This window comes from Somniosus microcephalus, chromosome 27 (genome assembly GCF_052327205.1).
Source record: "Somniosus microcephalus isolate GS21.2 chromosome 27, FLI_Smic_1.0, whole genome shotgun sequence".
Classification (NCBI taxonomy): Eukaryota; Metazoa; Chordata; class Chondrichthyes; order Squaliformes; family Somniosidae; genus Somniosus; species Somniosus microcephalus.
In genome coordinates, this window is record NC_141013.1 from 30,408,970 (window position 1) to 30,426,075 (window position 17,106).

The 17,106-nt window shown below is 47.4% G+C and overlaps 1 protein-coding gene across 1 annotated transcript in view; it reads left to right on the forward strand.

Annotated features, from left to right (window-relative positions):
• Positions 1–8,600: 8,600 nt before the first annotated feature.
• LOC147100108 (uncharacterized) overlaps positions 8,601–17,106 on the forward strand; it is a 124,986-nt gene continuing 116,480 nt past the window's right edge. The window contains exon 1 of the mRNA XM_085968818.1: positions 8,601–8,711. The gene's annotated coding sequence lies outside the window, so the exon portion shown is untranslated. The remainder of the gene's footprint in view (positions 8,712–17,106) is intronic.

Genomic DNA, 17,106 nt, shown 5'->3' on the forward strand with positions numbered 1-17,106 from the left:
GGATGTCCCGCTGGAAAGTTCCCGGCCCTGCTATTAAATTAAAGCCTGCTGGCCCGCCTGATTTTCTTTTCCTGACTAAAGGACAATGTGATGGAGGACTCCCCGCAGGAAAGTTCCCAGGATGGATTTATTGGTCACTGTACATTAGACAACCCTGAGCCTCATTTAGTTTACAAGGTTGGTGGTGGGATTCCACAGGAAGGGCCCGTTGCCATGGTAATGCACTGGCTTGGTTAGGCTATCAAAAAGGTCACCAGTCGCCACAGTTGGGGAAGGTAGTGGAGGGAAAAGCTCAGAAGTCATCCAAGAGGCAGTTGGATAATGTGATGGGGTAATTTATATTTCTATGGAACAATGAATCTTTGTTAGTTCACTGCTTACAACATTCACTACGATTGTGTGGTTTATCAGTATGCTGTTTCCTGTATGTGCTTCCCTCCATAAAACAATCTGATGTGAAAATATAATCCTTCAGTAAAAATTACATAAACTCCCATTCTTAGAAGTTAGAGAAAAAGATTGCAAAACGCAACAGAAGAAAGAAAGACTTGCATTTAGACAGCACCTTTCACAACCACCGGACGTCACAAAGCACTTTACAGCCAATGAAATACTTTTTGATGTGTAGTCACTGTTGCAATGTAGGAAACACGGCAGCCAATTTGCGCACAGCAAGCTCCCACAAACAGCAATGTGATAATGACCAGATAATCTGTTCTGGTGTTGTTGATTGAGGGATAAATATTGGCCAGGACACCAGGGATAACTCCCCTGCTCTTCTTCAAAATAGCGCCATGGAATCTTTTACGTCCACCTGAGAGAGCAGACGGGGCCTCAGTTTAACGTCTCATCCAAAAGGCAGCACCTCTGACTGTTCAGCAATCCCTTAGTGTGGCACTGGACTGTCAGCCTAAATTTTTGTGCTCAAATCTCCTGGAGTGGGACTTGAACCCACAACCTTCTGACGCAGAGGCGTGGCCACCCACTGAGCCACAGCTGACACTGTCAGCTAACTTCTTCAAGGTAAGTACAGATAAATTTTGCTTCTGCATTTTCCAGCCTGCAATCTCCCACTGCTTCACTTTTTAATTAATTAACAATAATTACCTTACAAGCATCACAAGTAACAGTTGGGTCTAGTCTTGTAGGCAGGCAAGTAGGATTCAGTTTGGAGTGAAGTAATGGGCATGGTAGCCTCCTGGTTATGGTGCTGGACTAGTAAACCAGAAGTTGTGTGTTTAAATCAAACCATAGGAAATTGTGAAATCAAATTGAATAAATCTGGTAATCTGTAGGTTAGCACCAGAAAAATAATCATGAAAAATTCTGGATTGTCATAAAAACTCATTATTGGCTTTCACGGAAGGAGCCTGCCACTCCCACCTGAGCTAGCCTACATGGGATTCCAGTCCCACACTAGGTAGTTGACTCTCAATGCCCTCAGGCAAATTGGGATGGCCAATAATTGCTGCGATGCCAGTGTTGCCCGCATTCCAAGAACAAATTCAAAAATAAATAAATAGAAGTCAAAATGTTAGATAAAACGAGTGGCAAAAAAATAGAAAGCAGGGAGTTAGGGGTAAAGGGTAGTTATTCAGATTACAGGACGGTAGAAAGTGGTGTTCCACAAGGATCAGTGCTGGGACCACTATTATTCATAACTTACATTAATGATTTGGACTTAGTAATAAATAATTCAAAATCAAAATTTGCAGATGATACCAAACTGGGAGGTACAACTAAAACTGAGGAAGAATGCAACATTATACAATAAGACATTAGGGCCTAGAAATTGGCCTGAGGCGCCCAAACGGCGCAAAGTTCGCCTGGATGCTGGAATTTGCGCCACGATCGCCGCATTAGTGATCGCCGCAAATTCAGTTGAAGTGCCCCTAGAGGGAGACGGGGCGCGGCTCGAGGCGCTCTGCGTCCCTCTTAGGGCGCTGAAAGTGAATTTCGCAGCACTACGTGCCGCAGCGCCACATGCTGCGGCACGGCACGCTGCGGTACTGCAGGCCTTCCTCCCATTGTTAAGGGGGAGGGGCCTGCAACAGCGCGAGCCCCGATCGCGAGTGCCGGCAAAAGAGCCCGGCACCAAGGAGAAGTGCCGGGCTCTTGGGAAACAGTCGGCAATGCCACGGGGGGGGGTCGGAGACCAGGAGGCCGGGGACGGAGGTGCTGGCAGGCGGCCGCCCCGTACCTCCACCTTAACTTGCGCCTCTGCCGGCGCAGCAAGGCCCCGTGAACCGGGCGCGGGTAGCGAACAGCGCTACAGCAGCGTTCGCTACCAAATATCGCGATCGGGGCGCGAATGGGGCGCTACGCACACCGATGACGTCATTGGTGGCGGCGCAGCGCAAAAGGCTAATGCCACCATTAGCGCCCCTGCTGAATATTGCGGGAGGCGCAGCCAGTGGCGCTACAGCCACTGACTGCCTCTTTAGGTGCTAACAGGTGGCGCTACTCACCCAATTTTTCCCCCTAGAAAACTTGCAGACTGGGCCGTTAGGTGGCAAATGAACTTTAACATAGATAATTGTGAGCTGATGCACTTTGGTAGGAAAAACAGAAACATCACCTACACCTTAGAAAATAAGAAACTGAATGGGGTAGAAGTGCAAAGGGATCGAGGGATACAGTTGAGCAAATCATTAAAAGCAGCATCGCAAGTCAGCAAAGCACTGGGATTTATTTCTAGGGGTATAGAAATCAAGAGTAGTGAAGTTACGTTAAACCTATATAGGACCCTGGTTCTGGTCTGCATACTATAAAAAGGTCATAGAAGCACTGGAGAAAGTGCAAAAAAGATTTACAAGGGTGGTACTAGAATTGAGAGATTACAGCTATCGGGAAAGATTGAACAGATTGGGGCTTTTTCCTTTAGAAAAGAGAAGACTTAAAGGAGACCTGATAGAGTTCTTTAAAATTATGAATGGGTTGGATGGGGTAGATGTGAAGAGAATGTTTCCATTTGTGGGATATCCAAAGCTAGGGGCCATAAATACAAGATAATTAATAATAAATCCAATAGGGAAATAAGGAGAAATGTCTTTACTCAGAGAGTGGTTAGAATGTGGAAGTGGTTGAGACAAATAGCTTAGATGCTTTCAAAAGGAAATTAGATGAGTATGTGAGAGAAAAGGGACTAGAAAGATCTGCTGAATGGCTGAGATGAGGTAGATGGAATGGGAGGAGACCCGTGTGGAGTATAACCACCAGCACAGACTGGTTGGGCCGTATGACCTGTTACTGTGCTGTATATTCTATGTAATATACAGTACTCTCACGTATTTGGAGGTATAGGTAGTATCCCAATGAGTTTCATCCACACTAGTATGCATAACAATATTTCATAATGCACTTATTAAACATATGGAGAACAATATATACTTTTGTAGCAACTGGAGTTAAGAAATTGCTTAAGTAGTCCAGCCACACATTTTACGTATGTAAACAGGTTTGAACCATTTCCACAAAGGTTGCATTTCAGATTGTGAGCTTTGTGGAGAAATCGAGACACAAGCGGTGAGTTTAACTTTGCCTGCATGGCGGAAACTGGGCGGGCAGGTGAAATGGCTGTACTGAGTGACCCACCCTTATCAATCCCGCTGCCTTCTCGCAGATTGCAATTTTAAATGCCTCTCCCCTGCTATTCTTCAAAATAATGCCATGGAATCTTTTACATACAACTAAGAGGGCAGATGGGGCCTCGGATTAACGTCACATCTAAAAGACGGCACCTCTGACAGTGCAGCACTCCTCTGGAATGTCAGCCGAGATTATGTGCTCAGGTCCCTGAAGTGGGACTTGAACCCACAACCTTCTGACTCAGAGGCAAGAGTGCTACTTCAGTAAGGCTTTTGACAAAGTCCCGCATGGGAGACTGGTCAAGAAGGTAAGAGCCCATGGGATCCAGGGCAATTTGGCACATTGGATCCAAAATTGGCTTAGTGGCAGGAGGCAGAGGGTGATGGTCGAAGGTTGTTTTTGTGGCTGGAAGCCTGTGTCCAGTGGTGTGCTGCAGGGATCGTTGCTGGGTCCCTTGCTGTTTGTAGTGTACATTAATGATTTAGATATGAATGTAGGGGGTATGATCAGTAAGTTCGCAGATGACACAAAAATTGGTGGAGTGGTAAATAGCAAGGAGGGAAGCCTCAGGCTAGAGGACGATATAGATGGGTTGGTCAGATGGGCAGAACAGTGGCAAATGGAATTTAACCCTGAAAAGTGTGAGGTGATGCATTTTGGGAGGACTAACAAGGCAAGGGAATACACAATGAATGGTATGATCCTAGGAAGGACAGAGGATCAGAGGGACTTTGCTGTGCATGTACATAGATCCCTAAAGGCAGCAGGACAGGTAGATAAGGTGGTTAAGAAGGCATATGGGATACTTGCCTTCATTAGCCAAGGCATAGAATATAAGAGCAGGGAGGTTATGATGGAGCTGTACAAAACGCTGGTTAGGCCACAGCTGGAATACTGTGTGCAGCTCTGGTCGGCACTCTATAGGAAGGATGTGATTGCATTAGAGAGGGTGCCGAGGAGATTCACCAGGATGTTACCTGGGCTGGAGCACTTCAGCTATGAAGAAAGACTGGACAGGCTGGGGTTGATTTCCTTAGAGCAGAGAAGGCTGAGGGGGGACCTGATTGAGGTGTACAAAATTATGAGGGGCATAGATAGGGTAGATAGAAAGGAACTTTTCCCCTTAGTAAAGGGGCCAATAACCAGGGGGCATAGCTTCAAGGTAAGGGGCAGGAGGTTTAGAGGGTATTTGAGGAAAAACTTTTTCACCCAGAGTGTGGTTGGAATCTGGAACTCACTGCCTGAAAGGAACCCTCACAACATTCGAGAATCATTTAGATGAGCACTTGAAATGCAATAGCATACAAGGCTACGGACCAAGTGCTGGAAAATGGGATTAGAATAGATAGGGCTTGATGGCCGGCGCGGACACGATGTGCCGAAGGGCCTCTTTCTGCACTCGATAACTCTATGGGGGAGAAATTCAGTATCGCCCCATTTGGGGCGCAATTATCGGGCGGGCGCAAAGATTAGCGCCTGTCGCTAATTATCGCCTCTGACAGCAAACTTGGCTTTTATCACCCCTGGAGGTGATTGGAGCGCTAAATCGGGTGCTACACACCTCTCTTAAGGCGCAAAGGCCGAGGAACAAGGCGCTACCTCACAGCGCTGGCGAAGCTCTTGTGATGTCAGTCAGCAATGGAACACCGACACAGTGGCACCAGCCAGTTCTTAAAGGGGAGTTCTGACGAAAGGTCATCGACTTGAAACGTTAACTCTGTTTCTCTCTTCTCAGATGCTGCTTGACCTGCTGAGTTTCTCCAGCATTTTTCAGTTTTTATCTTAAAGGGGAGGATTGATTTTGCACTCCATCCACATCCTGCTCATTGCAGCCTTGAATCTCGGCCTGAATCTCAGCCTGGAGAGACCTGTACATCAAATCTGCTGGAAAGAACAATGGAGAGAACCAGGGAAAGAGCTCAGAGTGCAGCCCCCACAGTCTCTTCTAAATCGATACAAGGAAGGGCAAATCAAAATCAACCTGCAAAGTGCTGCTCAGTACCCAAAACTCCTTCACACAGCGTTGAATCTCTCCAGAAGTTTCTCTCTCTCTCTCAGAATGCGTAGTGGTAAAATGTCACCGACAAAAAAAGGCAGGAAGCGGTCGCCTTTAAATAGCGCTCCCCTAGTCCCTTTCTGACAGCATAATGCTCCCCTCAACCTGTCGTTGCTAGTGGCAGGCGGTAAGGCAGGGGGCGCCACTCAATTTCCGGTCCGGGGCGCTAACAGGGTGTTGCGCACTCGACTGACATCACAATCTGCCGGCGCAGGAGATCGTGGCGGTAGTGTTTAGCGCCGCTGCAAAATATCTAGTTAATTTCGCGAGCGGTGCAAACATCGCAGCGCCCTCTTAAGGCGCTAACGGGAGGCGCAAACAACTGAATTTTTCCCCATGACTCTATGGGCAGGATTTTCATTGGGCCATGGAGGCAGGATTGGAGGCGTGTGGGGGGTTAAAATCGTGAAATCGGGGGGTAGTTAACAGGCAGTTTTTAGCCTAATCCCTATTTTTATTGCTGAAGTGTGGGACTCCCGACGGCTCCAAACCACGCCAAGAGGCGGACTGTCGGGCTGAAGGGCTTGGAGGGTTTGAGATGTCCGGTGTTCAGGTGAGTGATGTGTGCATGAGTGGAGAAGTAAGTGTGTTTGGTGTGTGTAAAGTGTTTAAAGAAGTTTAATTACCTTTACTTACCTTTACAGCCTTCCTTCCTTCAGGTCTCGGGAGTCCCTCATCTCACTGGCACAGAAAGCAGAATGGCCGCGAGCTGTCAAAAGTTGCAGCATTCAGCTTTCTGTTCTGGAGAGATCTCTAAAGCAGCCTGAGAGGAAAGAATTAACTTAGTGTACAGATTGTTTGTGTTTGACAGCTTCAAAGAGCTGTCAAACGCTGATATTTAATCTGCCAAAAGCTCTTGACAGATGAAATGTCAATCTGTGACATCACCTGTTGCCAGGTGGCCCTTAATTGGCCTGCTGAGCCTGCTGGGTGGGCTCAACAAGATCAATCAAGTGAAAATCGCATGGGTTGACCACAACTCGATGGAGACGGGACTACAACCCCAAAAGTTGTAGTCCCGCCTCCTACACGCCTCCAGTATCAAAATCCAGCCCTATGACTCTACCCACTGAAGGTTAAGGGGTGATCTGATCGAAGTTTTCAAGATATTAAGGAGAAGTGATAGGGTAGATAGAGAGAAACTATTTCTGCTGGTTGGGGATTCTAGGACTAGGGAACATAGTCTAAAAATTAGAGCCAGGCCTTTCAGGAGTGAAATTAGGAAACACTTCTACACACAAAGGGTGGTAGAAGTTTGGAACTCCCTTCAGCAACCAGCAATTGATGCTAGATCAATTCTTAATTTTAAATCTGAGATTGATTGCTTTTTGCTAAGAGATATAGGCCAAAGGCGGGTATAGGGAGTTGGGTCGCAGATCAGCCATGATCTCATTGAATGGCAGAACAGGCTCGAGGGGCTGAATGGCCTACTCCTGTTCCTATGAGCCAAAGAAACAGATCGGGGTCGATTTTCCTGGAGCTGTCAGGTGGGGTTTCAGGCATGTGGGGGTGAAAATCCCGAATTCGGGGGTCCCGACACCATCCCGCCCAAAACCCCGCTCCACGCAAGTTTCAGAGGCGGCGGGTACCCGCCCCGCACTGGGACCCGCCAACCCCAGGCGGGAAGGGATTAGTGCCAATTAACTGCCTGTTAACAGGTAGTTAACAGGCAGTTTTTAGCCTAATCCCTATTTTGAGGGGTGTCGTGTGGGATTCCCGACGGCTCCACACCACGCCAGGTTAGAGCAGGCGGGCCGTCGGGTTGAAGGAGTTGGAGGGGTCACGATGTCGGTGTTCAGGTGAGTGATGGGTGCAGGAGTGCAAAGGTAAGTGTGTTTGGTGTGTCTAAAGTGTGTAAAGAACTTTTACTTACCTGTATTTACCTTAACGGCCTTTCTTCCTGTAGGCGTCGGGAGCGTGTCACTCAGCCGGCACTTAAAGCTGAATGGCTGCGATCTGTGAAAAGTGACAGCCTTCAGCTTGAGTGCTGCTGAGAGTTCTAACTGAGTCTGCGTTGAAGGACTCATGTTAGAACTCAGACTGTCAGTGTTTGGCAGCTTCAAACAGCTGTGAAACACTGATATTTCATCTGTCAAGAACTCTTGACAGATGAAATTGCAGTCTGCGACGTCACCTGTTGCCGAGTGGCCCTTAATTGGCCTGCTGAGCCCGCTGGGCGGGCTCAACAAGGTCAATCAAGTTAAAATCGCGTGGGTTGGCCACAACTCGATGGAGGCGGGACTACAACCCGAAAGCTGTAGTCCCCTCTTCTTCCTGACAGCTTCGGGAAAATCGACCCCATCATCTCTGCAGTCCACTTTTTTGTGTATTCTTCTGAAAATACATGTTAAAAATATAAGAAAATACAACATTTAAGTGGTGGAAATAATTTTTCCAATGCAACTGGCAGACGATAAGATACCCTCTACTTGGATATCTAGATGACAGCAGGAGCAGCAGGTTTAAAGAGCATGACATGTGATGGAACATTGCAGAAATCATTACAGTAACACCCAGGAGAGTGAACATGCTGAAAGCTTTGTAGTACATAAAAACAGGAATTGAAAACTTATATGGTGAGGTAAAACAAACAGTGCTGGAACCATAAGTGAGAAGAATAAATAAATGTAACGTTGAACATGGAGACCTTTGCACTGTCTAGATCGCTGTGTTTTTATATTTTTTTCTGCTACCAGTGTACAACTGAGCTAAAGCAGCTTGTTACTACTCACCAAGGTGGTATGTTCATGCTAACTCCTGATTTAAGGAGGTTTTATTTCCTCTGGTAGTACCGGTTAAATCTGCCCATGTAAAATTCTGCTGTGCGCTATTTTAACACAGCTATTAAACCTGTTGCACGCAGTATTGGGGGGGAAGTTAAACCCCTCGTTGTCTTAGTTTCTTACCAACAGTTGAAAATAATATAGCAGAACCTCAGTTGTCTTCTCTGCAGAGTCTGGGGCACTTCATCGTACTGGCCACCACATGAACTTTACAAACAAAAAGGGATTCTTGAAGGTGCGCTAGAATGGGCTCTCGCAACATTCAGCTTTGGGACAGATATGTGGTGAGTGAATGTCTGTCGGGTTGCTAAGCCTGAGCTCTGTGTGAATTTTATTGCTGGCTACAATGAGCCAAAAAACTGAGGTGGACTTCCGTCACATTTATCCTGTTTAATATGGCAGCGTCTCAAAAGTCAGGAGATGGAACAAGAAGGAAAGGTCGGGATAATAATGCCCCGCACCTCACTAGCCTTTGATCATAACACCACGACCATTTGATGGACTGGGTTAATACAGTACCTGTCATTTATTCTATGGTGCTTAAGCACCGTCTAACGTGTCCCACACTGTCTGACCCAGCACAGGCTTTCAAATAAACTCACTCATGGATGGAGTTCCAAACAATTTGCCTTCATTTATTTCTCTCACAAGTGTCCGTGGATAATATGTCTTCAATATTAGTTGTAAAAATAAATGGGAGACCCAGAGAAAGTTTGTTATCTCAACAGATTGTAACTTTATCCTATGCTCTTGCAGTTATCACAATATTTCATTCAGTTTGAAATTTGTGCTAACTTTAGGCTGACTTTATTATTAGGCACAAGGTTTTAAACCTAAGTGGTTTATGGAGGATAACGTACAATACAGTACCGTCTTAAAGTTACAGACAGTGCAGTTTAATGAACACCATCTTCTGTCATCATGTTTTCAAGTTTTTCATCTATAATGCTCGATTACCCCGTCTCCAACCTCTTTCCTCTCCAAAGTCCTTTGAATGTGCTGTCACCTCCTAAATCCGCGCCCATCTTTTCCGCAACTTCATGTTTGACCCTTCCAATCAAGCTTCCGCCCCTGCCACAACACTGAAACGACCCGTATCAAAGTCACAAATGACATCCTGTGTGATTGTGGCCATGGTACACTATCCCTCCTCGACCTGTCTGCAGCCTTTGACCTGGTTGACCACCTTTCTCCTCCAATGCCTCTCCCCCGTTGTCCAGCTGGGTGGGACTGCCCTCGCCTGGTTCCATTCCTATCTACCCAATCGTAGCCAGAGAATCACCTACAAGGGTTTCTCTTCCTGCTCCCGCACCATTACCTCTGGAGTTCCCCAAGGATCTATCCTTGGCCCCCTCCTATTTCTCATCTACATGCTGCCCCTCGGTGACATCATCCGAAAACACAATGTCAGGTTCCACATGTACGCTGATGACACCCAGCTCTACCTCACCACCACCTCTCTCGGCCCCTCCACTGCCTCTGATTTGTCATGCTGCTTTGGTGACGTTCAGTACTGAAATTTCTCCAACTAAATATTGGAAAGACCGAAGCCATTTCCGTTGGTCCCCAACGCAAGGTAATTTCCCTAGCCACCAACTCCATCCCTCTGACTGGCCACTGTCTGAGGTTGAACCTGATTGTTCGCAGCCTTGGCATCCTATTTGACCCCAAGATGTGCTTCTGGCCACATACCTGTGGCATAACTAAGACGCCTGTTTCCACCTCCATAACATTGCCCATCTCCGCCCCGCCTCGGTTCATCGGTTGCTGAAACCCTCATCCATGCCTTTGTTACCTCTAGACTTGACAATGCTCACCTGTCTCACCGCCCATCTTCCACCCTCCATAAACTTGAGCTCATCCAAACCTCTGCTGCCCGTGTCCTAACTCGCACCAAGTTCCGTTCACCCATCACCCCCTGTGCTCGCTGGCCTACTTTGGCTCCCAGTCCAGCAACGCCTCAAATTTAAAATTCTCATCCTTGTTTACAAATCCCTCCATGGCCTCCCCCCTCCCTATCTCTGTAACCACCTCCAGTCCCACAACCCTCCGAAATCTCTGCACTCCTCCTATTCTGGCCTCTTGTGCATCCTTGATTTTAGATATCTCCACCATTGGCGGCCATGCCTTCAGATGCCCATGTCCTAAGCTCTGGAATTCCCTCCTTAAACATCCTGCCTCTCTGCTTCTCTCTTCTCCTTGAAGACACTCCTTAAAACCTACCTTTTTGACCAAGCATTTTGTCACCTGTCCTAATATCACCTATGTGGTTTAGTGTCAAATTTTGTTTGATAATGCTCCGGTGAAGCACCTTGGGATGTTTTATTACGTTAAAGGCGCTATATAAATATAAGTTGTTATTGATTTCAGTGCTTCTTGCAGTGGGCTATATTTTCTCTTTCCTTTGTTAAGTTTGGACGTATCTAAAAATGTTGTGCTTTACAGAAATAAAATGGTATCATATTGATTTTCTTCAAATCTACCCTGGGGTTGACATTCCCCTGCTCAATACCCTTACATCAGAGCCAATGACCTACCACCCCACTAAGCACAATGTAAAAGCAGCTAACGTGTGATCTTAAACCTGCCCACCTAAATACAGTGCCCTATATCATTTTAACCTTCATCAATGAATATTCTTCTAAAAACCTATTACCCATTGACGGAATTGAATTCCTTCTTGAGCCAATTCTACTGCTTTAAACTATGTTAATTTGGCACTAATTGGACCTAATTTGACAATCTTACTCCGAAAGCCAATAACTATTGATGGTCTGAGAAGTAGTAATGTTGCAGGGCTGGAGGAGGGGATGTTCCGAGGTTGAGTGCGAGTATATTGGATTCAATTTCTATCCTTCCCCTGTACTAACATTAATCTTGGTATAATGTTAATGGTATTATGAATGAATTTGTGTGATGAAGCTAAGGATTCCCCTTCTTCCCCCCCTCCCCGCTCCCCCCACCCCCCACCACAGTTTGGAAATAATAACCCTCGTGTTATTTTATGCAAATTTACACGTATGAAAATGACAAAAAGGTAGATTTTTCAATTGGAGTTCTTTAACGCCATGGCCGATTGGAAAATCTAGGCTTGAGTGTTTCAGGTCTGCTCGCTGTAGCAGAAATACATTTTCAAAACTGCAGATTCTGCAATGACAACACATGGTACAAATGACATATAGGGGGAAAAATTCAGTTGTTTGCGCCTCCTGTTAGTGCCTTAAGAGGGCGCTAATGGGGCGCTAAGCAATTAGTGCCTGGGCGTGGCGATGTTTGCGCCACTCGCGAAATTAACTAGACATTTTGCGGCGGCGCTAAACACTACCGCCACGATCTCCTGCGCCGGCAGATCGTGACGTCAGTCGAGTGCGCAATGCCCCGGTAGCGCCCCGGACCGGATGTTGAGTGGCGCCCCCTGCCTTACCGCCTGCTGGTAGCAACGACAGGTTGAGGGTTTTGCAGTCAGGAAGGGACTGGGGGAGCGCTATTTAAAGGCGACCACTTCCTGCCTTTTTTTGTTGGTGACATTTTCGCACCACGCATTCAGAGAGAGAGAAAGAGAGACTTCTGGAGAGATTCAACACTGTGTGAAGGAGTTTTGCATACTGAGCAGCACTTTGCAGGTTCATTTTGATTTGCCCTTCCTTGTATCTATTTAGAAGAGACTGTGGGGGCTGCACTCTGAGCTCTTTCCCTGGGTCTCTCCATTGTTCTTTTCAGCAGATTTGATGTACAGGTCTCTCCAGGCCGAGATTCAAGGCTGCAATGAGCAGGATGTGGATGGAGAGCAAGATCGACCCTCCCCTTTAAGATAAAAACAGAAAAATGCTGGTCAAGCAGCATCTGTGAAGAGAGAAACAGAGTTAATGTTTCAGGTCGATGACCTTTCGTCAGAACTCCCCTTTAAGAACTGGCCGGCGCCAGTGTGTCTGTGTTCCATTGCCGACTGACATCACATGAGCTTCGCCAGCGTTCTGAGGTAGCGCCTCGCTCCTCGGCCTTTGCGCCTTAAGACAGGTGTGAAGCGCCTGATTTAGCGCTCCAATTACCTCCAGGGGCGATAAAAGCCAAGTTTGCCGTCGGAGGTGATAATTAGCGCCAGGCGCTAAACTTTGCGCATGGCCGCTAATAGCGCCCCAAACGGGGCGATACTGAATTTTTCCCCCATAGTATGTAATGTAGTAGAAATGACTTTTTAAGAATTCTGGTCAGTTTATTAACTGAAGTACATCACTACAAAAGGAAATGATTCACACTCACCATTCCCACAAGCCTCCAAGCACTCGCAAACTAATGCCATATTTTAGCTCCAGAGGGACAAAGAGGACTCTCAAATGAACTTTGGTGCTAATTGTAAGTGTATCGATGTAAAACAACTATTACCAAGCACTGCATAAATGGTGGGCCTAGTTGAACAAAGAACCAAATTGCCATCGAATGGACAGAGCTGAACTGGGGCAATGGATCCTTTAGAAAAATGGTCCAGTAGTACATAATTGACTTTAGTATTTCTATCTTTAAAACAAAGACAATTGTTGTGTTTGCTACCAATTTTGATTTTAAATTGTACAAACATGAATTATCTAGAAGAATTAAAACTTTTTTTGGAGAGGAGAATTAACACCCTTAAAATGGAATGTGGTAGATTTGTTCCTGTGAAGTTGTAAATTGGTCAGAGTGTAATTGAACAATGCCAGATCATCATTTCTGAGTCATTTTCTCTGTTTATATTAACAGTTGGCAAAGGTTACACTTCAGTTAAGAGACTGCGTCCTATTGTTTAGTAATTCTAGTGTGGAAGAATTACTTGATTTTTCCCTAAGAGGGATTGATTTAATTAGGATTTCACCAGATGGCCTATTCTCTGCACTGCCAGTGACTCATTTTAGTAATGCCCCCTCCTTCCAATAACACTGTCTAAATAGGGTTAGTTGCCTAAACACATTCAACCTGCAGGCAAAGATGAGGAGGAAGATTGTGGAGAAGTCTGCTTGTGGGATACTGGGGGGAATTTAAACATGAAAGAGTGCGTGGGTTTGGGAGGTGGTGGGTGATTAAATGCGCTGAAATTGACGGCGCGTCAGGAAGCTGGCTCCATCCCGCTGACTTCCGCATTTCACTCAAGCGCGTTTGGCTGTGTGTGAGAAACCCCCTTGGGAGAGGCGGGTTACCAATTTAAAGCTATTAAGAGGTATTTAAGAGATAATTAACAGCTTTTTTAACAGGGGTTTAAACTTTCACTGTGGGCGCACGGGTTTCCCGGGCTTTCTGGATCTTGTCAGTGAAAGCAAGGCGAGAGCACTGTGGTAGTTGACAGGGCGGAAGAAATGGCAGGCAAAAAAACGTATAAGCACTGAGACCTCACACCTGCTTCCTTGTTCAGAGAGTTTGCTTTCAGTACTTTGCAGGTGATTTCTACAACTTTGGAGGTGGGTTCCAATAATTCGGCGGTGACTTTCACTACATTCCTATGGCCCTGTTCCTGGGACTAGGGACAGGGTCACTGGCAAGGCTTGGAAGCTAAGACAGAGCCAGGCCTGGTTAGTACCTGGAGGGGTGACCATCAGGGAAGACCAGGTGCAGAAGGTCACGGGAGGGGTGGTTGGTGAGAAGGTCACGGAAGGAGCCACGGGAGGAGCGGCTGGTGAGCAGGCCCGGGCGGTGGGCTGAAGATTGTCGGACAGGAGGAATGGTGGAAATGGAATGGCGGCGCGCACTGACGCAGCGGCTTCGCTTCTCCCAGTCATGAGAGCTTGCAAGATCACATTTCGTTGTTCATGTACTTGTGCAATGACATTAATTATTATTATTGGAGGTCACTCTCACTACTTTGGAGCTTTGTGCGTCTGATCTCCACTTTACATCTGTCGTATGTCAGATCAGCATGGGTGCCGCTTATGCCGTTTCACCTTGGACCTCAGATGAGCACCAGCAGCAACACCACCAGCAGCAACAGACCTGCCACTGCACAGGAGAGAGGGGATGAACACAGAGATGCAGCTTGCAGGAGGCGATACCCACAACACAGGGTATGCAGGCAGAGGATCAGCTTACTTGACGAGTCCGAACACCAGTGCCTCAGGAGGCTCAGGGTATGGCGCCAGGTCATGGCAGACATTTGCATCCTGCTGGAATAAGACCTGCTGCCAACTGGACCTGATGGTCACGCTTTACCAGTGGCTGTCAAAGTGTCCACCGCCCTCAACCTCTTCGCCTCCGGCTCCTTCCAGGAATCTGCAGGAGACATTTGCAGGATTTCACGGTCGGCCTGCCCACAAATGCATTGCACAGGTGACCAATGCCATCTTTGCCAGGGCAGGCTATTATGTACACTTTGCCACCGATTAAGCCAATCAGAGTGAGCGTGCGCTTGGGTTTTCAGCTCTGGCTGGCTTCTCACAGGTACAGGGCATCATCGACTGCACACATGTGACAATCACGGCATCCCTAGATCACCCAGGAGTGTTTGTGAACCGCTTCCACTCCATCAATGTGCAGCTCGTCAGTAATCACAAAAAGATCGTTATGCAGGTGTGTGCAAGATTCCCAGGAAGCTGCCATGATGCATTCGTCCTGCGCCAGTCCACTCTCCCTGATCTCTTCGCACCTCCGAGTAGACTTACTGGCTGGCTGCTTGGAGACAAAGGCTATCCACTTAAGACATGGCTGATGACACCAGTGAGGAGCCCAAGCAATGAGGCCCAAGAGCACTACAATCAAAGCCATATGATGATGAGATGTGTCACTGAGCAAGCAATCAGCATGCTGAAGATGCGCTTCAGGTGCCTCGACAGATCTGAAGGTGCCCTTCAGTACGCATCAGCCAGGGTCTCCAGAATGATCACGGTTTGCTGAGCTCTGCACAACAGCACAGTAACGAGGATTGGAGCTGCAGGACGAGCAAGGCACAGAGCATATTGCCTCTTCAGAGTAGGAAGATGAGGAGGAGGAGGAGGTGGAACAACATCATGTGGCCATGGCACTAGCAGCGGCGCACGTTGCTGTCCGGGATGGATCATCATGGCAAGATTTAGTTAGGTTGCACCACTGTACCCATCTGGCAGCCACATGCTGAACCCACTTGCGCACTCCCCTCCCCTCACTCCCCCAGCACAAAGCAGTCCTGCAATCAACAAAGCATCCCTTTCACAGACACCCATTGCTCAGTTTTAAGTCTTGTCTTACCTTTCATCAGAACTGAGAAGGCCAGCTGCCAGGCTGCAGACAAACATGGGCAAGACTTGAAAGTGGTGCAAAGAAATAATTTTATATGTGCCTCAAAACTTATACATTAATTTATCATTGTAGCATGTCTAACAAACCCATGTGAATACCCTTGTGCAACTACTAATCTTTCATCTTTTTTCTACAACTCCTACATTGTGCAACCCATGTGGCTTCAGCAACGGTAGAGGCAGGCTGCTCACGTCCCTCATCTGACTGCTGAGATGCTCTTGGCCGACGTTCTCTGGATTTTGGAGCCTGTGAGGGTCCCGCCAAAGACTGCTCCATCTGCACCTGTGCAGGGGCAGACTCGGCCATTGGGACACAAGGCAGTATGTGGGGCACTGACTGGGGGGTGGGGGGGCAACGGGTGAGAAGTGGAAGCGCTTTGAGCAGAGTGCCCCACTTCTGTGTCCCCCATCTCCGTGTTCCCCCTCATGGCCCACCCGCACTTCCCTGCTAGCAATCAGCCGGAGAGCACTTTGCTGCACATCAGTGAGGTGCTGAACGGCCAAGGCTAGGTTTTTATCTATCCTAGTTAAGGTGGCATTCAGCGTGTGCAAGCCATTGGCGAGAGCAAGCATGCACTTATTTGACTGCCACATTTGATGCTCCGTGCAGGTGGCCATGAATGAAACCTTCATAGCGAAGGCCTGTGACATCACGCCACTCATGATTGAGATGGACTCCTCCATTATCTCTGCAAGTGTGCACATTGCGGCTGGAAATCCTGCCAGAGCCTCAGACATTTTTTGCTGCTGCTCCAGAATTATCCTCTTTGTCGATGGCCCCCGGGGTCCAGCCTCTGCCTCCAGCTGAGCAGAGCTGGGAGCATCCTGTGCCCTCCAACGAGGACTCTCCACTGCTGTCCCTGTCTCCACCATCTGCTTCTGCTCACATGTGATGTCATGGTGTGGAGATGCCGGTGTTGGACTGGGGTGGACAAATGTAAGAAGTCACACAACACCAGGTTATAGTCCAACAGCTTTATTTGAAATCACAAGCTTTCGGAGCGCTCCTGACGAAGGAGCAGCGCTCCGAAAGCTTGTGATTTCAAACAAAGCTGTTGGACTATAACCTGGTGTGTGACTTCTTACATTTGTCCACATGTGATGTGTGAGATACCAGGTAACAACACAACTATCTGTCTTGCTGCTTCGACCGATGTGTGTGTATCTGTGCTGGTGCATGGTGTGCATGAGTCCTGTGACGGTGCTCCCTCAGAGTTAACTACCTCTTCTGAGGAGACATCTTCCTCCCTCTGGCTCCACCGCCTGTTGGACACTTGATGGGCCTGTGGGAGATTAAAGACATGAATTAGAACTGTCATGGTAAGAGTGTTTTAAGTTAACATTATGCACATGATCATATTTCACTGGCTGCTGACATCAAATCAACATGTGTGACAGTTGTATCCAATGTGGCTGTGTGATATTTAATTCTGTCACCAGTTAG